Raw genomic sequence first — 25325 nt, forward strand, 5'->3', positions numbered from 1 at the left:
ATCCGCACCCTTCATTTAACCCCACTTGGGGGCTATTAGTGTTTCAGAATTTAGAATTTTTCAAATTTCATAAAGGTAATATGATGTATATTCTCTTTATTAGTTAATATCTTCAATTGTTGTAGAGGAACATACTGTAATCGAGCATGAATATTTCTGCAGTGAAATATATGAATTATCACCCTCGTTCAGGTTTTGCTGTTACAAGAGTTACAACAAACATAAAAATACTTCGGTTTTTCGGAGCTTTCTCAGTTTTCAAATTGCACATTAAAGAATTATAAATAAAGCATCCTTTTGTATAAGAAAAAAATTGAAATTGATAAATTAACAAAAGGTTACCCAGTGAAGACTTTGCATTATGTTTGTGCCCATAATATCAGTTATTGAAATTTAAAGGAAAGATTACACTCCTTCCTCTATGATGGTGTATTGACTATCCCTCGGTGATTGGAAGGATCAGTGGGAAAAAGTAACTGTTGTTACTGACTTCTTTAATAGTAGTATTTCTAAGAGATTATGGCATCATAGACAAAGGTGTTTAAATTTTAGGGATAAAAGAATCACAAAAATGTGATAAATATTTTTAAATAGAAGTTTTATAACTTCATTAAATGTTAGCTTCTCCAAGCTAAATTTATGTCAGGCCTCTGGTCAGGATAGTTGTATATAGACTACTTTATAATATCAGATGATGTGGTAACCTAGTGGACTAGGCTGGGTTTATAAAGAAGGATTTGTCACAAGTGGGAGCTTTCCTTGTTTCAACATTTTCCTAAAACTTTATTCCATTGTTGTTCATTTTTTTCTGCAGTCTTACAAGTCAGTGAAGTTTTTGTTTACTGAGATGCATAACCACCTATTAGTTGAGTTAAGTAAAAAGAAAAAGTCAAATGCCACACCTAAGGGATTTTTTTGAAACAGGGTTCTGTGGTTTTCCCTGGAAACGATGTCATTTTATTACAGGCTCCAGCTAGTTTTTGAGGGTTGAGCTACTAAAAGAGAAGCTAGAAACAATTCAGATTATTTTAGAGCATCAAGTTCTCACTGGAGCCCATATTTAAGTTGTTTTGATCTTCTCCACTGCAATTGTGTGAACATGATCCCTGTTTTAAGCAAAGCATTTTGCCTACCCATGAAGAAAGATGTATACTGATGTGTCCAAGAAAAAGGCAAATGTGTGTATCTTAATAGTACTAAAAAAAAATTAACTTTGAATTTTCAGTCTCCAAAGTATTATCAGCTTCCTTACAGATTTTCCAAAATTAGAAACATTAACTGCTAATTCCCAGCCAATACAGAACATTGTGAAATAATACTTTGAGGCTTAAAAAAAAATTACTGTATACATATGTCTTTTGTAGACTAGGGTGCAATTTCTGTAAGAAAATAATTTGAATTTGCTTACTTGAGTTTTTAAAATATGCTGTTACAAACTATGCTACAAGTGAACAGCCTTCCTCAAGCATATTTCTGTATAGTCCTTTAGCTAGATTTATAGGATAAATTTCTAGAAATCCAAATTTTAAGGTTAAAAAATGTGTCTTTTTAACTCAGTCAGTCAGTTCAGTCGCTCAGTCATGTCCAGCTCTTTACGACCCCATGGACTGCAGCACGCCAGGCTTCCCTGTTCATCACCAGCTCCCAGAGCTTGCTCAAACTCATGTCTGTCAAGTTGGTGATGCCATCCAACCATCTCATCCTCTTTCGCCCCTTTGTCCCCTTTTAATTCTAAATGTTGCCAAATTGTTCTGTTAAAAAGTTACGTCAGCAACTAATAATCTGTGAGAATGCTTATTCCCTAAGCTATTTAGTATTGAAATAGTGTATTTAATATACTATTTAGTATTATCAAAGTTTTTAGCCTTCCACTCTGAAAGATGAAAAATATCTCATTTTAATATGTCTTCTATTAATTATGAATAAAGTTAAACAATTTTTAATATTTATTGCAGTTTAATTTTCTTTTTATGTTAACTGTTGTTCATGACCTTTTCCTATTTTTGTACTGAACTGTTAATCACTTTTTATTGATTTGTAAGAACCCTTTGGGTAGTAAATAAGCTTTTTATTATATGTACCATGAACATTTTTCTGTTTAAAACTTTGTTTTTATTTTTTTTTTAACAAAGACTTTTTTTTTCTTTTATGATTCAGGTTTATTATGTTGTTTATTGGAGGATTTTTTAAAATTATTACTTGTGATTATCTGTCTAGAAAAAGCATTAGAATTATTTATAAACTTGATCTCTGTGTACTTCTTTTTTCCTTTTAAAGAAAGGGTTGTTTTTATTAATTAGCAGTCCAGTAGGTAATAGTTTTTTTTTAACCTTAATACTAATGCAGGTTGGTTTATCTTAGCAAATAAGCTGTTTAAGTCATAGTTCTTCAGCTATAAATCTCCTCTTCCAAAGCAAATATCCTGCAAGGATAGAACAAACAGGATCAAAACACAATGAGAGGTTTGAGCTCTTAGTTGCTGGATTGGCCTCATTTGGGTGTGAGAGATTAAAGGAAAGTACCTGAGGAAGCCTTGACTATGTAAAAAAGTCTCCTTCAGTTCAAATAATATTTTTAAATATTGTAAAAACTTAATTGGCAAAATTGTATGACCTTGATTTATGACATTAAAAAACAGTGAAATAGTAGTTATTCCATCTTTGTGTACCTTATGTCCCCTTCATTTATTTTTCTGGGAAGTGTCTAGCTAATAAGAAGTAAAACTTTTAAACCTGCAAAATACACATACTGAGTAAAACTAGTTTATAGCCACAGGTAACTTTTAAGCCTCATAAGCTGTCTGTCAGCCTTATTGGAGCCTCAAACCTGTGGACAGCTCAACAAAAAATAAGACTGGAAATAGAGACAGGTTGCATTTTTTTTTCTTTTTAATGAGCCCTTATTCATTAGTAGTTAAGTACATGTGTCATTTTTATCAAGAGAAATGTTACATGATATTGTTTTAGGTCAAATATTTTTAAATGCTTTATAACCATGATATATATATATATATATGGAAATTACTAAACTAATATACACTAACGGCAACCCACTCCAGTATTCTTGCCTGGAAAATTCCATGGACAGAGAAGCCTGGTTGTCTACAGTCCATGCGGTCGCAAAGAGTCGGACACGACTGAGGGACTTCGATTCACTTCACTTCACTTAAAATATTACTAAACAACTTCAAATTTTTAAAAAATGTTTTAATATAGTACATACAGATTTCCTGATTCACTTGATATGTCATGATTAACTTTCTATATCATTATACATAATACATAATGTTTTAAATCTATTGTTACTAGTTTTAAAGTACTGCTGCAGTGAGCCTACTTGCATCTAAATGTTTGCACATATCTGTAGTTATTGTTGGAGACACAAATTCCTAGAAGTCAAATTGTTGAATTTAAAAGTATTTAGAATTGTTAGAAAAGGTTTCTGTTAATTAAGAATATAGTTAGGTCATTTGTAGAGATGCCATTGAGGAATAGCAGCAGATTTTAAATTTCTTCAGTTGTATCAAAAAGAGAAATATGGTAGTAGGGTTTTTTTTATAGTATACAGGTAATACTTCATCTTGCCCTCTAATTATAAAACACATGTTAATACCTTCTATTATAATAATAACCTAAATTGTTTAAAAGCTACATATAAGAGTATACAAGGCTTTCCAGGTGACACTGTGGTAAAGAATCCACCTGCAAATGCTAGAGACACGAGATGCAGGTTCGATCCCTGGGTTGGGAAGATTCCCTGGAGTAGAAAATGGCACCCCCTCTTGTATCATTGCCTGGAAACTTCCATGGACAGAGGACCCTGGCAGGCTGCAGACCAGGTGCCTGCAGACCTGGCAGGCTGCAGTTAGACAGAACTGAGTAACCAGGCACAAGCGTAAGTACATGTGGTGGTGGAGGTTTAGTCACTAAGTCGTGTCTAACTCATGCGACCCATAGACTGCAGCCTGCCAGGCTTCTCTGTCCATGGGATTCTCCACGCAAGAATACTGGGGTGGGTTGCCATTTCCTTCTCCAGGGGATCTTCCCCAACCTAAGAATCAAACCCAGGTCTCCTGCATTGCAGGCGGATTCTTTACTGACCGAGCTATGAGGGAAGCCCAGCATATGTAGTGATAGCTAGATTTTCAGATAAAGGACTGAGAATCTTTTTATTCAAAATATCTATACTTTGTGAATATGGCTCTTTTTATAGCCTTCAGAGACACTGGCATGTAATAGAGCAGAATGATGTTGGATAAGGCAGAGAATGCTTTCCATCAAGGAGCCATCCTACAGTAGTTCAGATTGAGAGAGAAAGTTTAGACAGGCGTTAGCTTGCTTTGAGGATAGTAAGTTATCCTCTGTTCTCAGTAAGCATGTCAAAATAGTGCACTTTTGACAGGTACATATGAAGGATTTAAGTCTTTGAGCGTATGTAACATATCAGTAGAGGCTTCCCTAGTGACTCAGTGGTAAAAAATCTGCCTGCTAATGCAGGAGACATGGGTTCAGTCCCTGGGTTGGGAACATTCCCCTGGAGAAGGAAATGGCAGCCCACTCTAGTGTTCTTGCCTGGGAAATCCCATGGACAGAGGAGCCTGGCAGCCTAGCATCCATGGGGTCACAAAGAGTCGGACACGACTTAGCTCCTGAGCTGAGCATGCACTCAGGCACATAACATTAGAAGCACACTGCCTATGGGGACTTTCGGAGAAGATAACAATTATGAGTAAGATTAATTCTTCCAATTTGTTTCTTTATATCTGGTAATGCTTTTTCTTCTAGCCATTTCCTTGTAGGCATTAATGCAAATAGTTTCCTGTGTTTCTTGTTAGTCAGACTACCGTAGGAAATTTAAATTATTTTATCTTTTCTTGTAAAGTAAAGATATGGGATTTGAGTGAGAAATACAGACCAGTAATAGGGAGGAATCAATGAGTTTGAATTTTATTTTCATCTCTGCTACTGGCATGATATGGGCTTCCCAGGCGGCACAGTGGTAAAGAATCAGCCTGCCAGGGGAGAAGATACAAAAGACATGGTTCAGTCCCTGGGTGGGGAAGAGCCCCTGGAGTAGGAAATGGCAACCCACACCAGTATTCTTGCCTGGAAAATTCCATGAACACAGCTGAGCAACTGAGCACACGTTATTATAAGATATAGAGAAAGACACCTCACAAAGAATTTGTTTTCTGTATTTAGCACTCAGATTTGGTGGAATAAACGAACAGTATGCTATACAGCTCTTGCCCACAAGACATTTAGAGCATTGGTTTTAAGTTGTTTCCAAATGCTGCTGCAATGAATATGTTGTTGTTGTTTAGTTGCTAAGTTGCGTCTGGCTCTTTTGTCACCCCACAGACTATAGCCCACCAGGCTCCTCTGTCCTTGGGATTTCACAGGCAGGAATACTAGAGTGGGTTGCCATTTCCTTCTCCAGTGGATCTTCCCGACCCAGGGATTGAACCAGCTTGGCAGCTGGATTCTTTGCCACTGAGCCATGACAGAAGCCCTTACAGCTAAATGCCTTAGAGAGGGCACAGATTCCAAAGTGAAATTGTGAGGGTATCTGCCATCTTTCATCTGTATATAAAGCTAATAACATATTTATATATTTATTTCCCTTTTTTATTATTTCATTGACTGGTATTGAAGAGCTTGGAAGAGCTTGTTAATTGTTCAGTGCAGATAATACAGAGAAAAGGAAGACCTGTAGAATGAGTGGGAGACACAGAAGCAGAGAGGAAGGAAGAAAGGATAAAAGAGGAGAGAAAGAGCGTAAATGAAGCAAAAGTACAAGTGTGAGTTGAGTACTGGAGAGGAGCCAGTCCAAAGGTCAGCCCCGCAGGAGCGGAGGTTCCAGTGGGATGACGTCACATGGGCGAGGCAGGGCTGAACTACTGAGAGCCTTCAAAAGTATGCAAAGGCATTTAGATTTCAGGTGATAGGGAATAAGAAACCACTGAAGAGTTTTGAAAGTAGCAAAGGTTACGTGATGGAAATAGCATTTTAGAACATCAGTCCCGCTTAGTATTGTAGAAGATTAATTGCAGCAGGTTGGTTTTAGAGATAGGAGTACCAGCCAAGAAGCACTATAATTTAATAGTATAGAGAACTGATATGCTGATGTGGGCTGGTAGCAGTGAGACCAGGAGGAAGGAATTCATACCAGGAACACCATAGAGGAAAACAATGTAATTTGGTGACTGACGAGGGTAAAGAAGTGCAGGGTAAAGAAGTAGTCGATATTTTAAGATTTTCTTCCCAAGAGATAGGAACAACACAGTGCCATTAATAGAATGTCTTTAGTTCAGCACTAAAAATGAATTTCATTTTCTTTTTGTGTAACCCTAACTTATAAACTTAGGAGAAAAACTAGTGTTTGAGAACAGTGCTGTCAGATGGCAGATATAAAACTCATCAAAACTGGCTTCCAGTAACTGAAGAGCAAAAGAAGGAAAAGGCTTCTAAGGAATCTTCTCTGGGAAGAGCAGAAATACCCTTGAGAATGTCTTTAGAATGATAGCAGTTTAAATTATATAACTTTCCCACCTAATTAAACTCTTTCTGTGGAGTTTAGTGCTAAAAGTCAGAATGCCCAAAGTCATTCCGGATGATATAGATTATTCTTAAGAGCTAAATCTGAAGCCATTCAAAAATAGGCCAGATGTCAAGGCTGTGGTCTGAGGTGTCATTCTTCAAAAGGCAATATGTAACTCCTCTACTGGGCAAACAGCAGATCAGTTCCTGAGCTGATAGTATTGGGAAGAACTGTCTGAACCGAGCTGGTGGGTGAATATTTAAAAGTCCAGATATATGGGGCAGAGAGCAGATGTAGAAGAAATTTTTATAATTATTTTGTTTTACAAGGCACATGATGATGCCAGGCTACTAGCAAAGATTTACAGCAATTATTCATTAATACCAGCCGGATTATTTACTCAAAGAAGTAATTCCACTAAATTTAAGTAACAAAACACACACGAGAAGCTATAAACATTACTGTATTACCCAAACCTAGTTTAAGGAAAAATAACAAATGATACTTTTCATGTATGATACCTTATAGACTGTTAGAAAAACCTTTAGGATTTTATCAGAAGGCAGGTTTAAGGCTCAGCTCTTCACAACTAGATGGGAATTGCTCTACCAATTAAGAGAATAGTTTTTACTGACCATACAAATTTCCCTCTGCATGCATGTATGCTAAGTCAAGTCAGTCCTTCTGACTCTTTGCGATCCTATGGAATGTAACCTGTCAGACTCCTCTGTCAGCAGGATTCTCCAGGCAAGAATACTGGAGTGGGTTGCCATGCCTTCTTCCAGGGGATCTTCCTGATCCAGGGATCAAACCCACGTCTCTTTATGTCCCCTGCATTGGTAGGTGGGTTCTTTACCACTAGCACCACCTGGGAAGCCCACATTTCCCTCTAATACTCTGTAAATCATAATCATTATAAATATATGAAGCCTTATTTGTTGTTATTTGTGACAAATTCAAGGTAGTTTCTAGAATATAAAAACCTGTATGTATTGTTAACACTACAAATATGGTAAGTCTAAAGAAAATTATGTAAAAAAAAAAAATCCACCTCAGTGAATGAATTACTCACTGTAAGCAAATTTGAACATAAGAGTAATTCACATTTCAGATCTTTGTAACTCAGTCCCTGTTACAATTTAATAGTATTCTGTCAGCTTGCTTCCTCCACCAGGGATCTTCCCAACCCAGGGATCAAACCCACTTCTCTTATGGTCTCCTGCACTGGCAGCCAGATGCTTTAACCACTAGCACCACCTGGAATCCACCTGCCAATGCAGCAGATACAAGAGACGTAGGTTAGATCTATGGGTGGGGAAGATCCCCTGGAGTGGCAACTGGCAACCCACTCCAGTATTCTTACCTGGAGAATTATATGGGCAGAGGAGCCTTGCGGGCTACAGTCCATGGGATACCAAAGAGTTAGACATGACTGAGCAACTAAGCACACACAGTCACAGACAAACAGACACACAGACACAGCTCGAAAGAGTGGATGTGTGTCTGTGTAACTAACTTATTGATGTTGTTCAGTCAATAAGTGGTGTCCAACTTTTTGAGACCCCCTAGATTATGTAGCATACCAGGCTCCTCTGTTCTCCACTACCTTCCAGAGTTTGCTCAAATTAACGTCCATTGAGTCAATGATGCTATCTAACCATCTCATTCCCTGCCTCCCTCTTCCTCTTCCTTCAGTCTTTTCCAGCATCAGAGTCTTTTCCAGTGAGTCAGCTCTCCCTATCAGGTGACTGAAGTATTGAAGCATCAGCTTCAGCAACAGGTCTTCCAGTGAATATTCAGGGTTGATTTCCTTTAGGATTGACTGGTTGGATCTCCTTGCAGTCCAAGGGACTCTCAAGAGTCTTCTCCAGCACCACAGTTCAAAAGCATCAATTCTTTAGCCTTCAGCTTTTTTATGGTTCAACTCTCACATCCATACATGACTACTGGAAAAACCATACTTTCAACTATACAGACCTTTGTCAGCAAAGTGATGTCTCTGCTTTTTAGTATGCTGTTTAGGTTTGCCATAGCTTTCATTCCAAGGAGCAAGTGTCTTTTAATTTCATGGCCACGGTCTGCAGCCCAAAAAATACTTCTACTTTTTCCCCTTCTGTTTGCCTTGATGTGATGGGACCAGATGACATGGTCTTCGTGTTTTGAATGTTGAATTTCAAGCCAGCTTTTTCATTCTCCTCTTTCACCCTCATCAAAAGGCTCTTTAGTTCCTTTACACTTTTTACCATTAGAGTGGTATCATCTGCATATCTGAGGTTGTTGATATTTCTTCCAGCAATCTTGATTCTAACTTGTGATTCATCCAGTCTGGCATTTCACATGGTGTACTCTGCATATAAGTCACTAACTTGCCACTAGTGACTAATCTAGATACTGAGAATAAAGTTCATTCATCCTTAATGTTAACACTTTAACACATAAAAGAAAGATACATGCAATTTAATTTTGTCTTCTCTGGTGCTTGAAAGTATTAGCTGTGAAGTGAATAGATATTAAAGAATAGTAATTATATTTACAAATGGCATATAAAAATCAAAAATCAGGAAGAAATGAAACTTATAAATGCTCTCTTTGAAGGCATTCAGAATTCCTTATCCATAAATTACCCAAAAAATGTCTATATGGTTGGGATAGATACTCTTTTGAGATAGATGAAAATATAAACCTCTTTTATTCTTTTATATATGTATTAGTATAAATCTTTATAAACATTTTCCTTTAATATGTTCTCATGGCAACTGTAAGTAAATAGTGTATGTCTTATGACCAGTATGCATCATAAACTTTTCAGAGAAATCTTCTTTTTCATGATTATATTGCTTAGCTCAATTTTGATATTTTAGAAAGATTGATTTTTCTCATTCATATTAAAATTAGACTATATAAAATATCTAAGTATTGTAACATACGATTTTAAACTGACAGAAGCAGTGACTGTCTAGCTATCTAATATCATGAATTAGATTTACTTCAAACTTTAATTTACTGTATCCTTATCTTGAAACCAAGGATCAATTTCTTCATGGGGGGAAAAAAAACTTTTAGGGGAATATAATTGAAGTTTTTAAAACAGTACTGAAAAGAAAATGACTTATCCTTAATTTTTAACAAAAGATACTCTAAAAATAGTGAAACTATTATATTTTAAATAGAAGAGTGATGTAATCAGTAGTCTTTCATCTAAAAGAAATAAAGGTCTTCTGTGTCCTTCCCCTTCATGGATCATGGCCTTGTCATGGTGAAGGCCCTTATGTAACAATGAATCTGTGAGCCATGCTGTGCAAGGACACCCAAGACAGATGGATCATAGTAAAGAGTTCTGACTAAATGTGGTCCGCTGGAGAAGAAAATGGCAACCCACTTCAATATTCTTGCCTGGAAAACCCCATGAACAGTATATAAAGGCAAAAAGATATTACATCAGAAGATGAGCCCCCCAGGATGGAAGGTGTCCAATACGCTTCTGGGGAAGAGTGGGGAGGGTAGTTACTAATAACTCCAGGAAGAATGTAGCATTTGGACCAAAGCAGGAACGACGCTCAGATGTGAATGTGTCTGGTGGTGAAAGTAAAGTCCGATGCTGTAAAAAAAATATTGCATAGGAACCTGGAATGTTCAGTCCATGAATCAAGGTAAATTGGACATAGTCAAGCAGGAGATGGCAATAGTTTCATTTTAGGGATCAGTGAACTAAAGTGGATAGGCATGGGTGAATTTAATTCAGATGACCACAATACCTATTATTTCAGGCAAGAATCCCTTAGAAGAAATGGAGACACCCTCATAGTCAACCAAAACTGTCCAAAATACAGTACCTGCATGCAGTCTCAAAAACAACAGCATGATCTTGGTTTCGTTTCCAAGACAAACCATTCAACATCATAGTAATCCAAGTCTGTGTCCCAACCACTGATGCCAAAGAAGCTTAAGTTCACCAATTCTAGGAAGCCCTACAACACCTAGACCTAACACCAAAAAAAGACGTCCTTTGCATCATAGGGAATTGGAATGCAAAAGTAGGAAGTCAAGAGATACCCGGAATAACAGCCAATTTGGCCTTGGAGTACAAAATAAAGTAGGGCAAAGGCTAACAGAACACATTTAATAGAACACGCTTGTCATAGCAAACACCCTCTTCCAACAACACAAGAGATGACTGTACACATGGACATCACCAGATGGTGAGTACCGAAACCAGATTGATGTGTACTTTGCAGCTGAAATGGAAAAACTCTACATAGTCAAACAATACCAGGAGTTGACTGTGGCCAACATCAGGAGCTCCTTAATACAAAATTCAAGCTTAAATTGAAGAAAGTAGGGAAAACCACTATTCAGGTATGACCTAAATCACACCCCTATACAGTGGAAGTGACAAGTGGCTTCAAGGGATTAGATCTGGTAGACAAAGTGCCTGAAGAACTGTGAACGAAGGTTTGTAATATTGTACAGGAGGCAGTGACCAAAATCATCCCAAAGAAAAAGAAATACACAAAGGCAAAGAGGTTGTGTGAGGAGGCTTTACACATACCTGAGGAAAGAAGAAAAGCAAAAAGCAGGGAAAAAAGGGAAAGACATACCCAACCGAATGCAGAGTTCCAGAGAATAGCACAGATATAAGAAGGCTATCTTAAATGAACAATGCAAAGAAATAGAGGAAAACAATAGAATGGAGAAGACTAGAGATCTCTTCAGGAGAATTAGAGATATCAACGGAGCATATCATGCGAGATGGGCATGATAAAGGATAGAAATGATAAGGACGTAACAGAAGAGACTAGGAAGAGGTGGCAAGAATTCACAGAAGAGCTATACAAAAAAGGTCCTAATGACCCGGATAATCACAATAGTGTAATCACTCACCTATAGCTGGACATCCTGGAGTATGAAGTCAAGTGGGGCTTAGAAAGCATTACTATGAACAAAGCTAATAGAGGTGATCAAAATCCAACTAAACTATTTCAAATCCTAAAAGATGATGCTGTTAAAGCTCTGCACTCAATGTGTCAGAAAATTTGGAAAATGCAGCAATAGCCACAGGACTGGGAAAGGTCAGTTTTCATTCCAGTCCCAAAGAAAGGCAGTGCCAAAGAATGTCCAAACTACCATACAGTTGCGCTCATTTCACATGCTAGCAAGATTATGCTCAAAATTCTTCAAGCTGGTCTTCAGAAGTATGTAAACCAAACACTTCTAGATATACAAGCTGAGTTTCGAAAAGGCAAAGGGACCAGAGATCCAAATTGCCAACTTTCGCTGCATCTTGGAGAAAGCAGAGGAGTTCCAGAAAAAAACATCTGCTTCATGTGAAATGCTGGGCTGGTTGACGCTCAAGCTGGAGTCAAGACTGCTGGGAGAAATATCAGTAACCTCATATATGTAGATGACACCACCCTAATGGCAGAAAGTGAAGAGGAACTAAAGTACCTCTTGATGAAGGTGAAAGAAGAGAGTGAAAAAGCTGGCTTAAAATTCAACATGCAGAAAACTAAGATCATGGCATCTGGTTCCATCACTAGGACTATCCTAGAAGCTGCCGAGCAGGGACAAAACACAAGAATTGGGAAAGGAAGTGGCCGAAGTTTGTTTTCTTTTTAAAAATATCACTAACGTATCCCTTTTCAATTCTTCTAAATCAAGAGTTTTTAATGGAATAGTTTAAAATGTTTTACCTTATTTTCAGTTTGTTTTCCCTACATTGTCATGTACCTGCTTGTTTTTGACTCTGATGCTTCTCCCATAGAAGGTGCATAGAAGGTGCATCTATAGCAATTTTATCCCTTTGTATGCTTCATTTTTTTTCTCCTTATAAGTTATGAAGTCAAAAAGAAGAGCTGAAATTGGTGGGTTTTGGAATTAATAATTTATTCTTATCACATTGACAAAATTCCTCCTGATACAAAAAGCATAATCTTGGTTCTAAGAGTGAAATTTCATTTAACATCTTTCCCACCAAGTCCCCAAATTCCCTACATTCTTTTCAAATAACTATTTTACCATTCAGTATGCTTCTGCAGAGACCCTTAACATGTGTGTATAATATTTATTCACAAATAAATAATGTCCTATTGATTTTTGAGAGCCTATTCTGCTAGTTACAAGAATACATTTATGAACAAAACACATAATGTCCCAGCCTTCATGGAGCTTCATGAGGTTGTTACTGGCGTTGAGATTTCTAGGGAATCTTACATATGGTTTAAATATCCTTTGATAGACAGTTAAAGAGCCCAATAAAATTGTCACTTGATCTTAATTCATTCTGTTATCTCAATCACTTTATTATGTTAAGTTAGAGGCTTAAGCAAAATAACTCCATTATCTTCAGTAAGTACTTTCCTAATAGTATCATCCACTGCACTAGCACTGCCTTGGACAGTTGGAATCCAGCAGACTATCTAGACATCTAACTTACCAACAAAGACTTAATTAAGCCCTGGATAAAATTATACCAAAATTACCCATTTAAAATCTAAAACTTGAAGCAGAATTACCTTAGAGATCCTGTAAAGAAGGAAATATAGCTTTAATTCTTCTCCGTTTTAATTTTTAAGTGGGATGAAATAAAAATAAGGCCAAGCTTTATGTATTTTGGTTGTTGTTTTTCCAACTTTTTTAGTCATCTAAATTGATGCTAATTGATATAATGATTGTTTAGTGAAACTAATTTTTCAAGGTTACATAGAAAAGAGCAAATGTTAGTCTGTGTTTAAAATGTAGGTAACTTTTCATTGCCCTGTCTACCCTGATAGCTCGGTTGGTAAAAAATCTGCATTGCAGGAGACCCCAGTTTGATTTCTGGGTCGGGAAGATCTGCTGGAGAAGGGATAGGCTACCCACTCCAATATTCTTGGGCTTCCCTTGTGGCTCAGCTGGTTAAGAATCTGCCTGCAATGCGAGAGACCTGGGTTCAATCCCTGGGTTGGGAAGATCCCCTTGAGAAGGGAAAGGCTACCCACTCCAGTTTTCTGGCCTGGAGAATTCCTTGGACTGTATAGTCTATGGGGTCGCAGAGTCAGACACAACTGAGCGGCTTTCACTTTCACTTTAGTTTTCACTTCACCTTATATATTAATGACATTGAATAAGAAATGTCATATATCTAATCTAAGCACTATTGAATACACATGTACTAAGTTTTTTCTATGCTCTGTTTTATCTCAAAGATAAATCCAAGTTTATTATTTAATTTCAAGGTAAAAAACAGTTTCTTACTGTTAATGTACATCTAAAAGTAGAGCTAAACGAAGTACTGAAAATTAAATGACCCAAAATTGTGGTGTCTTAAGAACATCTTATTCCTACTTTCTCATTATCTTCTTATTAATACACGTCTTGTTCACAATGCTTATAATCTTAGAACTATTTACAAAAGGTATAGCCCGAACTCATTGTATCGTGACATAGCTGAAAATTCCTTATATGGAACATCTTTACAGAGGATTTTGTATTTAAAAAAAAAAAACTTGATACAACACACACCTATGGTAGACACATTAAAAACTCTTTAGAACACAACTGTTTAGAAGGTGCCATTCACAAAATAAATACTCAAGTATTTATGAATAAATGAATGATCAGTTCAGTCGCTCAGTCATGTCCAACTCTTTGCGACCCCATGAATCGCAGCACGCCAGGCCTCCCTGTCCATCACCAACTCCTGGAGTTCACTCAGACTCACGTTCATCGAGTCAGTGATGCCATCCAGCCATCTCATCCTCTGTTGTCCCCTTCTCCTCCTGCCCCCAATCCCTCCCAGCATCAAAGTCTTTTCCAATGAGTCAACTCTTCACATGAGGTGTCCAAAGTACTGGAGTTTCAGCTTTAGCATCATTCCTTCCAAAGAAATCCCAGGGCTGATCTCCTTCAGAATGGACTGGTTGGATCTCCTTGCACTCCAAGGGACTCTCAAGAGTCTTCTCCAACACCACAGTTCAAAAGCATCAATTCTTCTGTGCTCAGCCTTCTTCACAGTCCAACTCTCACATCCATACATGACCACTGGGAAAACCATAGCCTTGACTAGACGGACCTTAGTCGGCAAAGTAATGTCTCTGCTTTTGAATATGCTATCTAGGTTGGTCATAACTTTTCTTCCAAGGAGTAAGCGTCTTTTAATTTCATGGCTACAGTCACCATCTGCAGTGATTTTGGAGCCCAAAAAATAAATGAATAAATAAAAATGAATGATAGTACTTGATATAATGACATATCTGAAGAGCTAAATTAATCTACCCATATTATTTCCTTGTATTATTTATTCTAAAAGCATAATATTTTTACACAGCAAATAGATTTGGAGGAAAGAATTGAATTAGATTTGATTAAATTGAAAGTTATGGTAGAAATCAGCAAATTAATAAATGGTTAGTAACATCTTTTGAAACTAAATATTGATTGCATGTACCAAACTTTTTTATTTTGCTTTTCTTTTTTAAATAAATGTAGATCCAGCAAAATATACCCAGTTGACAACAGATAGAAACAACCTTATCTGACAGAGATGATAGTCACACCCTTGGTGTTGTTTAAGAGATACTGCAAGTTCCAAAATGTATCTTTTGTAACACCTGTCAAGTGATACCTGAAATTCCTCCATTGGCGATTCAGATTGAGGTTAAAGCTTTGTTTTATTGTAAAATGTAGTTACACTTGGTAGCCTTTTTTTTTTGTTTTCAATCACATAACATTTAGGGTCAACACGGCCACAATTTTTTTGCAGTTGCTCTGGTCGAAGGTAAAATCTATTTCCCTACCCTTTGAATCTAGGGTGGCCTGTGACTCCCTTTGACCCAATAAAATAAACCAAATGATGTTGTACAAGTTCTGAACAAGGCCTCAGTCACCCTTGTTCCCAGCTCTTGGTAACTCGTGCTCACCATGTAAATAAGCCTGGGTTGGTCTACTTGGGAGTGAGATCCTTAAGAGGCAAGTCCTAGCCAGAAGTCAACACCAATTGTCAGGCAAGTGAACATCCAGCTGCAGCAAGCCCACGTTAGCATGATTAAGTAAAATAGCTGTTGTTTTAAGCCACCAAGTTTTGGGTGGTTTAGTAGAAGTAGTAGTGTTAGTCACTTAGTCGTGTCTGACTCTTTGCAACCCCGTGGACTGTAGCACGCCAGGCTCCTCTGTCCATGACATTCTCCAGGCAAGAATACTGGGGTGGGTAGCCTTTCCCTTCTCCAGGGGATCTTCCCAACCCAGGGATCGAACCTAGGTCTCCTCCCCTGCGGACAGATTATTTATCATCTAAGCTATAGGAAAGCCCTGGGTGGTTTATTACATAGCAATAAATAACTGATACAAAAATATTAGTTGTCCATGTCCAGAATAGAATAGACTTGACTTGGCTTGGATTGGTGGGCAAAACAGGTCAGTGTAGAGTCATTTGCACTAAAACTCTGTGTAAGCCAGTAGTGAAATATGGCAGCATTCAAATAGAAGTAAATTCCAGATCGAGAGAAATATCAATCCCACTTTCCTTTCTAATTGATTAACCTGAATTATTAGATCAGACTCAGTATTTTTAAAAACCTAGACATGCTGAAGAACCTGCACAAAGAATAATCAATATGGTGATAGTCTATTAATTCTAATATGCAAAACCATTTACAGCTGAAAATATTAACCTTGAAAAAAATAACCTAGTAAGGACATGGCGGTTCTTTTAACATTTTGACACCACTTCATATAGGAAATCAGATAGGGTAATGATGTGAAGGATAGAGCTAGGCAGATGTGTGGAAGATCCAAGGAGACTTATTTCCTAGTAATATAAGAAATAATTTTAACCATGTTACTATTATTCAGTTTCCCATTCTCACCATTTTCTACTAGTTGTTTCCACTTTCTTCACCATGACTTTTTTCCCCTTTCTTCCTGTATTTATTTTTTATTTTTATTCTTTAATTTATTTATTTTAATTGGAGGCTAATTAATTTACAGTATTGCATTTGTTTTTGCCATACACTGACATGAATCAGTCATGGGTGTACATGTGTTCCCCATCCTGAACCTCCCTCCCACCTCCCTCCCCATCCCATCCCTCAGGGTCATCCCAGGGCACCAGCCCTGAGCACCCTGTCTCATGCATCAAACCTGGACTGGCAATCTATTTCACATACGATAATATACATGTTTCAATGCTATTCTCTCAAATCATCCCACCCTCACCTTCTCCCAAAGAATCCAAAAGTCTGTTCTTTACATCTGTGTCTCTTTTGCTGTCTCGCATATAGGGTCATCGTTACCGTCTTTCTAAATTCCATATATGTGTGTTAATATACTATATTGGTGTTTTTCTTTCTGATTTACTTGCCTCTGTATAATAGGCTCCAGTTTCATCCACCTTATTAGAACTGATTCAAATGCATTCTTTTTCCACCTCATTAGAACTGATTCAAATGCATTCTTTTTAATAGCTGAGTAATATTCCATTGTGTTTTTGTACCACAGCTTTCTTATCCATTCGTCTGCTGATGGACATCCAGGTTGCATCCATGTCCTAGCTATCATAAACAGTGCTGCGATGAACACTGGGGTACACGTGTCTTTCAATTCTGGTTTCCTCGGTGTGTATGTCCAGCAGTGGGATTGCTGGGACATATGGCAGTTCTAGTTCCAGTTTTTTAAGGAATCTCCACACTGTTCTCCATAGTGGCTGTACTAGCTTGCATTCCCACCAACAGTATAAGAGTGTTCCCTTTTCTCCACACCCTCTCTAGCATTTATTGTTTGTAGACTTTTGGATTGCAGCCATTCTGACTGGTGTGAGATGGTACCTCATTGTGGTTTTGATTTGCATTTCTATGATAATGAGTGATGTTGAGCATCTTTTCATGTGTTTGTTGGTCATCTGTATGTCTTCTTTGGAGAAATGTCTGTCTAGTTATTTGGCCCATTTTTTTGATTGGGTCGTTTATTTTTTTGAATTGAGCAGCATGAGCTGCTTGTATATTTCTGAGATTAATTATTTGTCAGTTGCTTTGTTTGCTGTTATTTTCTCCCATTCTGAAGGCTGTCTTTTCACCTTACTTATAGTTTCCTTCATTGTGCAAAAGCTTTTAAGCTTAATTAGGTCCCATTTGTTTATTTTTGCTTTTATTTTCATTACTCTGGGAGGTGGGTCATAGAGGATCCTGCTGTGATTTTTATGTCAAAGAGTGTTTTGTCTATGTTTTCCTCTAGGAGTTTTATAGTTTCTGGTCTTACATTTAGATCTTTAATACATTTTGAGTTTATTTTTGTGTATGATGTTAGAAAGTGTTCTAGTTTAATTCTTTTACAAGTGGTTGTCCAGTTTTCCCAGCACCACTTGTTAAAGAGATTGTCTTTTCTCTATTGTATATTCTTGCCTCCTTTGTCAAAGATAAGGTATCCATAGGTGCATGAATTTATCTCTGGGCTTTCTATTTTGTTCCATTGATCTATTTTTCTGTTTTTGTTCTAGTACTGTACTGTCTTGATGACTGTAGCTTTGTAGTGGAGCCAGAAGTCAGGCAGATTGATTCCTCCAGTTCCATTCTTCTTTCTCAAGATTGCTTTGGCTATTCGAGGTTTTTTGTATTTCCATACAAATTGTGAAATTATTGGTTCTAGTTCTCTGAAAAATACCTTTGGTAGCTTGATAGGGATTGCATTGAATCTATAGATTGCTTTGGGTAGTATACGCATTTTCACTATATTGATTCTTCCAATCCATGAACATGATATATTTCTCCATCTATTTGTGTCATCTTTGATTTCTTTCATCAGTGTTTAATAGTTTTCTATATACAGGTCTTTTGTTTCTTTAGGTAGATTTATTCCTAAGTATTTTATTATTTTTGTTGCAAAAGTGAATGGAATTGTTTCCTTAATTTCTCTTTCTGTTTTCTCATTGTTAGTGTATAGGAATACAAGGGATTTCTGTGTGTTAATTTTATATCCTGCAACTTTACTATATTCATTGATTAGCTCTAGTAATTTTCTGGTGGAGTCTTTAAGGTTTTTTACATAGAGGATCATGTCATCTGCAAACAGTGAGAGTTTTACTTCTTTTCCAGTCTGGATTCCTTTTATTTCTTTTTCTTCTCTGATTGCTGTGGCTAAAAATTCCAAAACTATGTTGAATAGTAGTGGTAAGAGTGGGCACCCTTGTCTTGTTCCTGACTTTGGGGGAAGTGCTTTCAGTTTTTCACCACTGAGGTTAATGTTTGCTGTAGGTTTATCATATATGGCTTTTATTATGTTGAGTTATGTTCCTTCTATGCGTGCTTTCTGGAGGGTTTTTTATCATGGATAGGTTTTTAAATGGATGTTGAATTTTGTCAAAGGCTTTCTCTGCATCTGTTGAGATAATCATATGGTTTTTATCTTTCAGTTTATTAATGTGCTCACCATGACTTTTCACCCTACTCTCCCATCTACTTCTGCATTCACCTTTTCACTTAGAATTTCTTTTTCCATTCTGTTTCATATTATTCTCCATTTTATTCTCTCTTTTATTGATCTTCCTTTATTTCTTACACATACTTTTATGCACATATGTGTGTTCATATTTATATGTTGTATCTTTACAGATTTATAAATGTATATATATATAAATATATATATACATGTATTTTTTATGCATCTGTGTGCATTTTAATCTGTATCTTTCAGTTACATAGTGTGTCTGAGACTGAGAAAGAACTTTTTGTTTCATTGCTTACAGTTTATGCCTGGGAGGGTGGGTTTTGTTGTTCAGTCATCGAGTCATGTCCAGCTCGTTGCAACCCCACAGACTGTAGCCCACCAGGCTCCTCTGTCCTCAGGATTTCCCAGGCTAGAATACTGGAGTGGGTTGCCATTTCCTACTCCAGGGATTTTCCTGACCCAGGGATCAAACCCACATGTCTTGTGCCTCCTGTCATTGGCAGGAGGATTCTTTATCACTACACTACCTCAGAAGCCCTACTACATTGCGTCTTTCCATAACTTCTGTACTGAATGTTTCACACATACGTTCTACCTGAAACTTACATTTACCAAAGACACTTCTTTCGTTGTAGCCCACTAGACACCAGTCTTTTCCCCATACCCTGTAGACTAGAAAGAAGAGTTCTCTGGTTCCCTGTTGCTATGTGCATACCTTCTGCATCCACATGAAAACCCTCCCTTCTTTGAGATTTATATCATCCAACTTTATTATCACTATGTCTCTCTCCTCTCCAGTGATATCTACTGATCTCCATAAATGTGAGATCAGTGAGATTCCTTTAATGTGCATTTCAAGTACCTGGTTCAGTGTCTTCCTCTCCACCCTAACCTCTGCATTCATGCTAAGAAACTTCAATATCAGTGGCCCATCAATCCCACTAGCATTGCTTTTACATGTCCAATATCACCTCCCTTTCTTGTCCTATTAAACCTTTACTATTTCCTGCCCCCTTCCCAGCCTTTTTCTTTACCCTGTGCTCTCAGTAGAGAACTCTGCCTCTTACTCAGTGGGGAAAATTGAGTCTAGCAATGATGAGTTATGTCAGTTAAATGCCTCCACCTGTACAGAGTTATCTACAGCTCTATTCCCCCAACCTCTATACCCTCTAATCTCCAAGGAAAAGTTTTCCAGTCATATTTTTAGTGATAATGCTGCAAGTTGTGCTTAAATGATTCCATTCTCTGAGACCCTCCTTAAAATATATTGTCTTCCTCCCTTTTACTTTTCTTCTTCCCGTAGTCTTCTCTTCTATCGTCCATAAACATATTCACATGCCATCCATTTCTTTAAGGACTTCCTCAGCCATACATTTTCCTGCAACTATAATCTTCTTTAGTTTCTACCCAAGATCTTATATTTTCTAACCAAGCCTATACTTCATCTTCACTTTTCACATTATCCTACTTCTATCACGCTATTAAAGTTGCACAGAGAAGGTTGTAATTTCCTAATGTTCATTTGTCACTTTCATCTTATTTAAGTATTTAACCCTGTTCATCACTCTCTTCTTGAAATTCTCTTCTCTGCTTTCTGTGACAGCACGTACTCTTGGTTTGTCTTTTGCTTCCCTGACTGTTTTCTCAAATTCTTTTGTCAGTCCTTTTCCTTTAAGTGTTTGTTTTCACTTTGGTTCTATCTTCTTCCCACCACCCCCCACCTCCTCCTCCTTTCTTATGTTTCTCTTAGCATTTCCATCCACTCCTCTGCCTTTAGTTACCACCTAGGGCAAGACCTAGTCATGACCAACCACTCCAGTCTCATTTCCCAACATCCTCCATGATCCTGAGAAACCTGTGAAACCATCCTACTGCTTGGCTTGACACACATCATGCTTTTCATACCTCAGTGCCTGTGCACACATTATTTCCTTTGTCTGAAATTCCCATCCTACCCCCTCTCCATGCCCACCCTTCTTATCTTTCAAAACTTAACTCAGGCATCATCAGAAAGCCTTTACAGGCCCTTCTTTTTCCCTGCTCAAGCTAGGTTCTATGTAATACCCATGCTTACCCTTTTATTACAGTATTTACCAATAACTGATTGAAGTTACCATGTAAAGATGTTTCTCCACCTTACTGCTCCTATGATCAAGCCATGTCCTAGTCTTTGAATAATCAATGCCTCGAATAGTAACTAGTTCATAGGAATTACTAAATAAATGTTGGTTGATTGAACTTAAATCTGTGTCATAAGCTTTTTAGGTATGCAGTTTTGTGACCATAAGTACATTCATATTGCTGTGCTCCTAAGAAGTTATCTGGGCTCCCTACCTGTAGGCCAACTTACCTGCATCTCATCTCTATATTCTTGCCAGGGGGAATCTTCCTAAAATGTAAATGATGTTACTAGATGAGGTAAACCCTTTTATTGCTTCCCACTGTCTACATTAATGGTTTTATCACAATCTTTTCATAGATCCAAGCTGCAGTGAGAAAAAAAAAAATCAATGAACCAAGGTTTTCTAAATTTTTTGAACTTAAAAGTTGATTGAGTTAATGAATGGCAACAGTAATCAGAATAAGAAATACTGAAATATGCATGGGAGGTAAAATAAGCTTTATTTTAGATATGCTCACTGTCATATACCCGTGAAATAAGCAGGAGGAGCTATCTTGAAGGCAGTTGGACATATGAGGGTGAAACTCAAAGAGTTTTGGGATGATAATCTGTACCATAAGCATTTAAATGAAATCAGGGGAACAAATAACATCTTTTAGGAAAACATAAAAAGTGTTTAAAGGTGATAAAACAACATTTAAGAACTAGCATAGAAAGAACAGCCATAATAGTAAAAGAAAAAACTACATTTAAATCTCTTTCTTGTCCCGCTGCCATGGTTTAAAGAGGGCAAGACCTTTGATACTAATGGACAACCCAAAGCATTTTTAGTGGCTTTGCTGTCTTCTCTACTGGAAGGATGATTTTTATCCATCTCTCTTGAATTTCCCTGGTTCTTTCTCCTTGGGATAAAGAGATAATAATTAAGAAGCCAGATATGTTGGATGAGATAATTTCGTTGCCTAAATAGTAGAAATGGAATTTTTTTCTAAAAAGAAAATTCTCCTGCTAATAAGAACTCTATTCTCACCTTGATAGATAAAACAAAAATTTCTCTCAAAAATGAAATCTAAAAAAAATTTTTTATAGAATCTATAGCTTGTTTATCTATAGTGAGATTTTTGCTTCACTACAATTCAAGTGAAGATGAGGAATTTGTTCTATTTTCAGTCCTTTCTCTCACTTTGCAAAAAAATTATCTAGTCAGTAAGAGTAGTCCAAGGCCATAAAAAATCAAAACTAAACCTTAAAAGTTACAGTATTTTTGGAAGCAGTGGAGCACATCATCAGAGAGATTAGGGATGTGGTAATTACACCTTGCAGCGTACGCCAGCTTCAGAACTCAATAGCAGTGCAACTCTGGTCAGATTACCTTCTATATGCTCTGGTTTGTCATCTAATGATAGTATCTACTCCATGGAGTTGTAATGAAAATTAAATATGTGCATAAAGTACTTCTCAGAATACTGACACATAGTCAGTATTCATTAAGTATTACTTGCCTTTTAAAATGTATCAAGATATTCGTTAAGAGTGAAAAATGAGAGTAAACCAACTCAGAAAATTGGTAAATAACTTATGATCATCTACTTGATGGAAAGCTATGTATTTCATTGTAGTATGTACATATTATATAGACATAAAGAAAATATAAAAGTGGTGTTATTTGAAAAAGCTAGAATTTCTATCTAAAATATAGCTGTAAATGTATTTTTCAAGTTCACAAAACATTTGTGTTATAGCAAATAAACTGTCTTATTTCCTAATTATATACAGCGTTATCAGTTTACTTTCCTATAATTGTTACTAAACTAGCAGATAAAATATACCAGTAAATGCTTACCAATTTGACTTAAGTAACAACTTGAGGAAACAGTTTAATGTACTTATTAAGACAAATAATACATTAACCTATAATCTAAAATCTGTAGCTTTCTATTAGCCCAATCTCTAGTGGAAGTAACTTTGAAATAAGAACAAGGAAACCAGGCCCACATTTGTTACTGTCTTATCTTAGGACCTTGTACAAGGGTTTCCTTGTCTGGGCTTCTGTTTCTTCATTTAGAAGAGAGAAATTCTAATCCTAGAATTCTAATCTAACTCTTTTCCTATTTCATGAATTTTGTGAGAAGCGATCATTGAGCAACATGTAAAGCAATTGGAGCCTATTTTATTAAACTATGTAATTTTTTAAGGATTTTATTGATTAGGACAGTAAAGAATAACCTGCAGGCAGATCCTGCAAGGTAGTTCAACAGACAAACACACCTACCTTCCTGTCAGCACAGTCCGTGTTTGACAAGGTATAGTCCATTCCTTACAGGAAGGAATAGATGCTTCATTGTGTTTCAAAAGTCAGTAAGCTTTTACAAAACGATGTAATTGACATATTTCTCGTTTCTGAGATCAAATTTTCATAAATCATTCAACCTGGATAAACTGAGAATGTGGTTGATCTAGTAGTTGTTGAAATATAGTAAAGACATTGCAAAACATGATATTTAAGTATTTCCTCCTAACCTCTTACCATCACAAGATGTAAGAGTTCTAAGTGGAAAGATATCCTAATGTATGAAGAAACTAAAGTAAGATGAGTCCATCTGTAAAGAAAAAAACGAAGCACAACACAGACTCATCTCAGTAATTTAGCATTCCATTGATTCAGAATTCATACTGACAATAACTGTGCAAAGTAGAGCTTACTTTTACATTATGAGGAAGTTTTTTTAATAATAGAGCAAATGATATTGTGGGAGAGAGATATAGTTAACTAACCTGAAAGTACTATTTTCTAACTTTTGGGACTTCCTTGGTGGTCCACTGGTTGAGAATCTGCCTTCCAATGCAGGGGATGTGGGTTCAATCCCTAGTCAGGGAACCAAGATCCCACGTGCCACAGAGAAACTAACCCTGCATGCCACAACTAAAGAGCTTGCACGCTGCAGCCACTGAGACCATACTCTCTAGAGCCCATGCTTCACAGCAGGAGAAGCCCCTGCATGGCAACTGGAGGAACCTGCACGCAGCAATAAAGACCCAGTGCAGCCAAAAATATGTGCATTGTGCTAACTTTTTACAGTCTATGCTGAGAAATTCTATTAATGGCATATCAAGGTTTCTGCTGGCTTCTACAAGGTCTTTAGTTGTTAACCGTTAATTCAGGTTATTAGCATATTTTACAATGCAGTTAAAATTTCACAGTGACATTTTTCTTCCCTTTCCTCCACAGTTAACCTTAGTAAAACTTTGTCTTAAAGAATCTATGCGATCCTAGGAATCATACTCTTCAGAGAGTTATGACAGAGCACTGGTTCTTATCACTAGGGAAAGTCCAACTAATACAGAATCATCTGTAAATACAGAGAATTGTCTAGTAAATCTTCTAGTTCAAGTATTTGCATCACTAGCTTAAAGCTGTTTTAATGGATGTATAATACTTGTGTAAAATTTATATTAGAGAAATTTGTGGTAATAAATTTAAGCAAGATTTTCCTTTTTCACTATGAGATCATAACTACATTTCTCAAAGCCAAGATTTTTGTTATGCCCCGGGTTGTTTCATGTCCCTACTTTCTATTAACAAAACTCTTGATATATGCAGAGTCATCCATTTAACTTGAGCTGTTTTCAATGTGGCATGCAGCTGATGAGTCCATCTAAACCAGTGTGTATGACTCTAAGGATACCCTCATTCCTTTAGTGTCTGGCTCGGTGCTGTGTTTATTTGCAAAGGACCCTCATGCATGGATCCATATAAATGAGGCAAGCTGGAGCAGACTAGACTGTGTCGCTCACCAGTCTTTGAGGAGGGAGAATTGTGTATATGAAAACTGCTGGGTATGAGCTTCCCTTACAGAGAAGATTTCTGTGTGTGTGACATCAAGCAAGATTTTTGGTTGAGGTTTTATGCTTACCATAAAGGAAATAGTAAGAAAAAGGCAATTGATGATCTAATTCCATCATCTTTTGAGAAGCAAAACCCTTGCTGATTCAATGAATGTCATCTCTCTCCCATAGAGTAGTCTAAGAACCCTACAGAATGACTTCTGAACTTTTGACTCCCATTTTCAGTTTAGTTGGTGAATTTTTAATCAACTGAAAAATCACTTATATTTGACTCAGAAGTATATAGAGTCAGTGCTAGCCTATTTATATTACTCAGGAATAGAAACTTTTAAAATGTAGGACAGAAAATCTGGTTTTATTAGCATCAAACCATTTTTATATATTTAAATTGTTTTGATGCCAC

At 36.9% G+C, this 25325-nt stretch overlaps 1 protein-coding gene across 13 annotated transcripts in view; it reads left to right on the forward strand.

Annotated features, from left to right (window-relative positions):
- Positions 1-25325, forward strand: part of MIPOL1 (mirror-image polydactyly 1) — a 353644-nt gene that overhangs the window by 295000 nt on the left and 33319 nt on the right. The gene's annotated exons all lie outside the window — the stretch shown is intronic.

The sequence above is a fragment of the Ovis aries genome, chromosome 18 (assembly GCF_016772045.2).
Source record: "Ovis aries strain OAR_USU_Benz2616 breed Rambouillet chromosome 18, ARS-UI_Ramb_v3.0, whole genome shotgun sequence".
In the NCBI taxonomy this organism is placed as follows: Eukaryota; Metazoa; Chordata; class Mammalia; order Artiodactyla; family Bovidae; genus Ovis; species Ovis aries.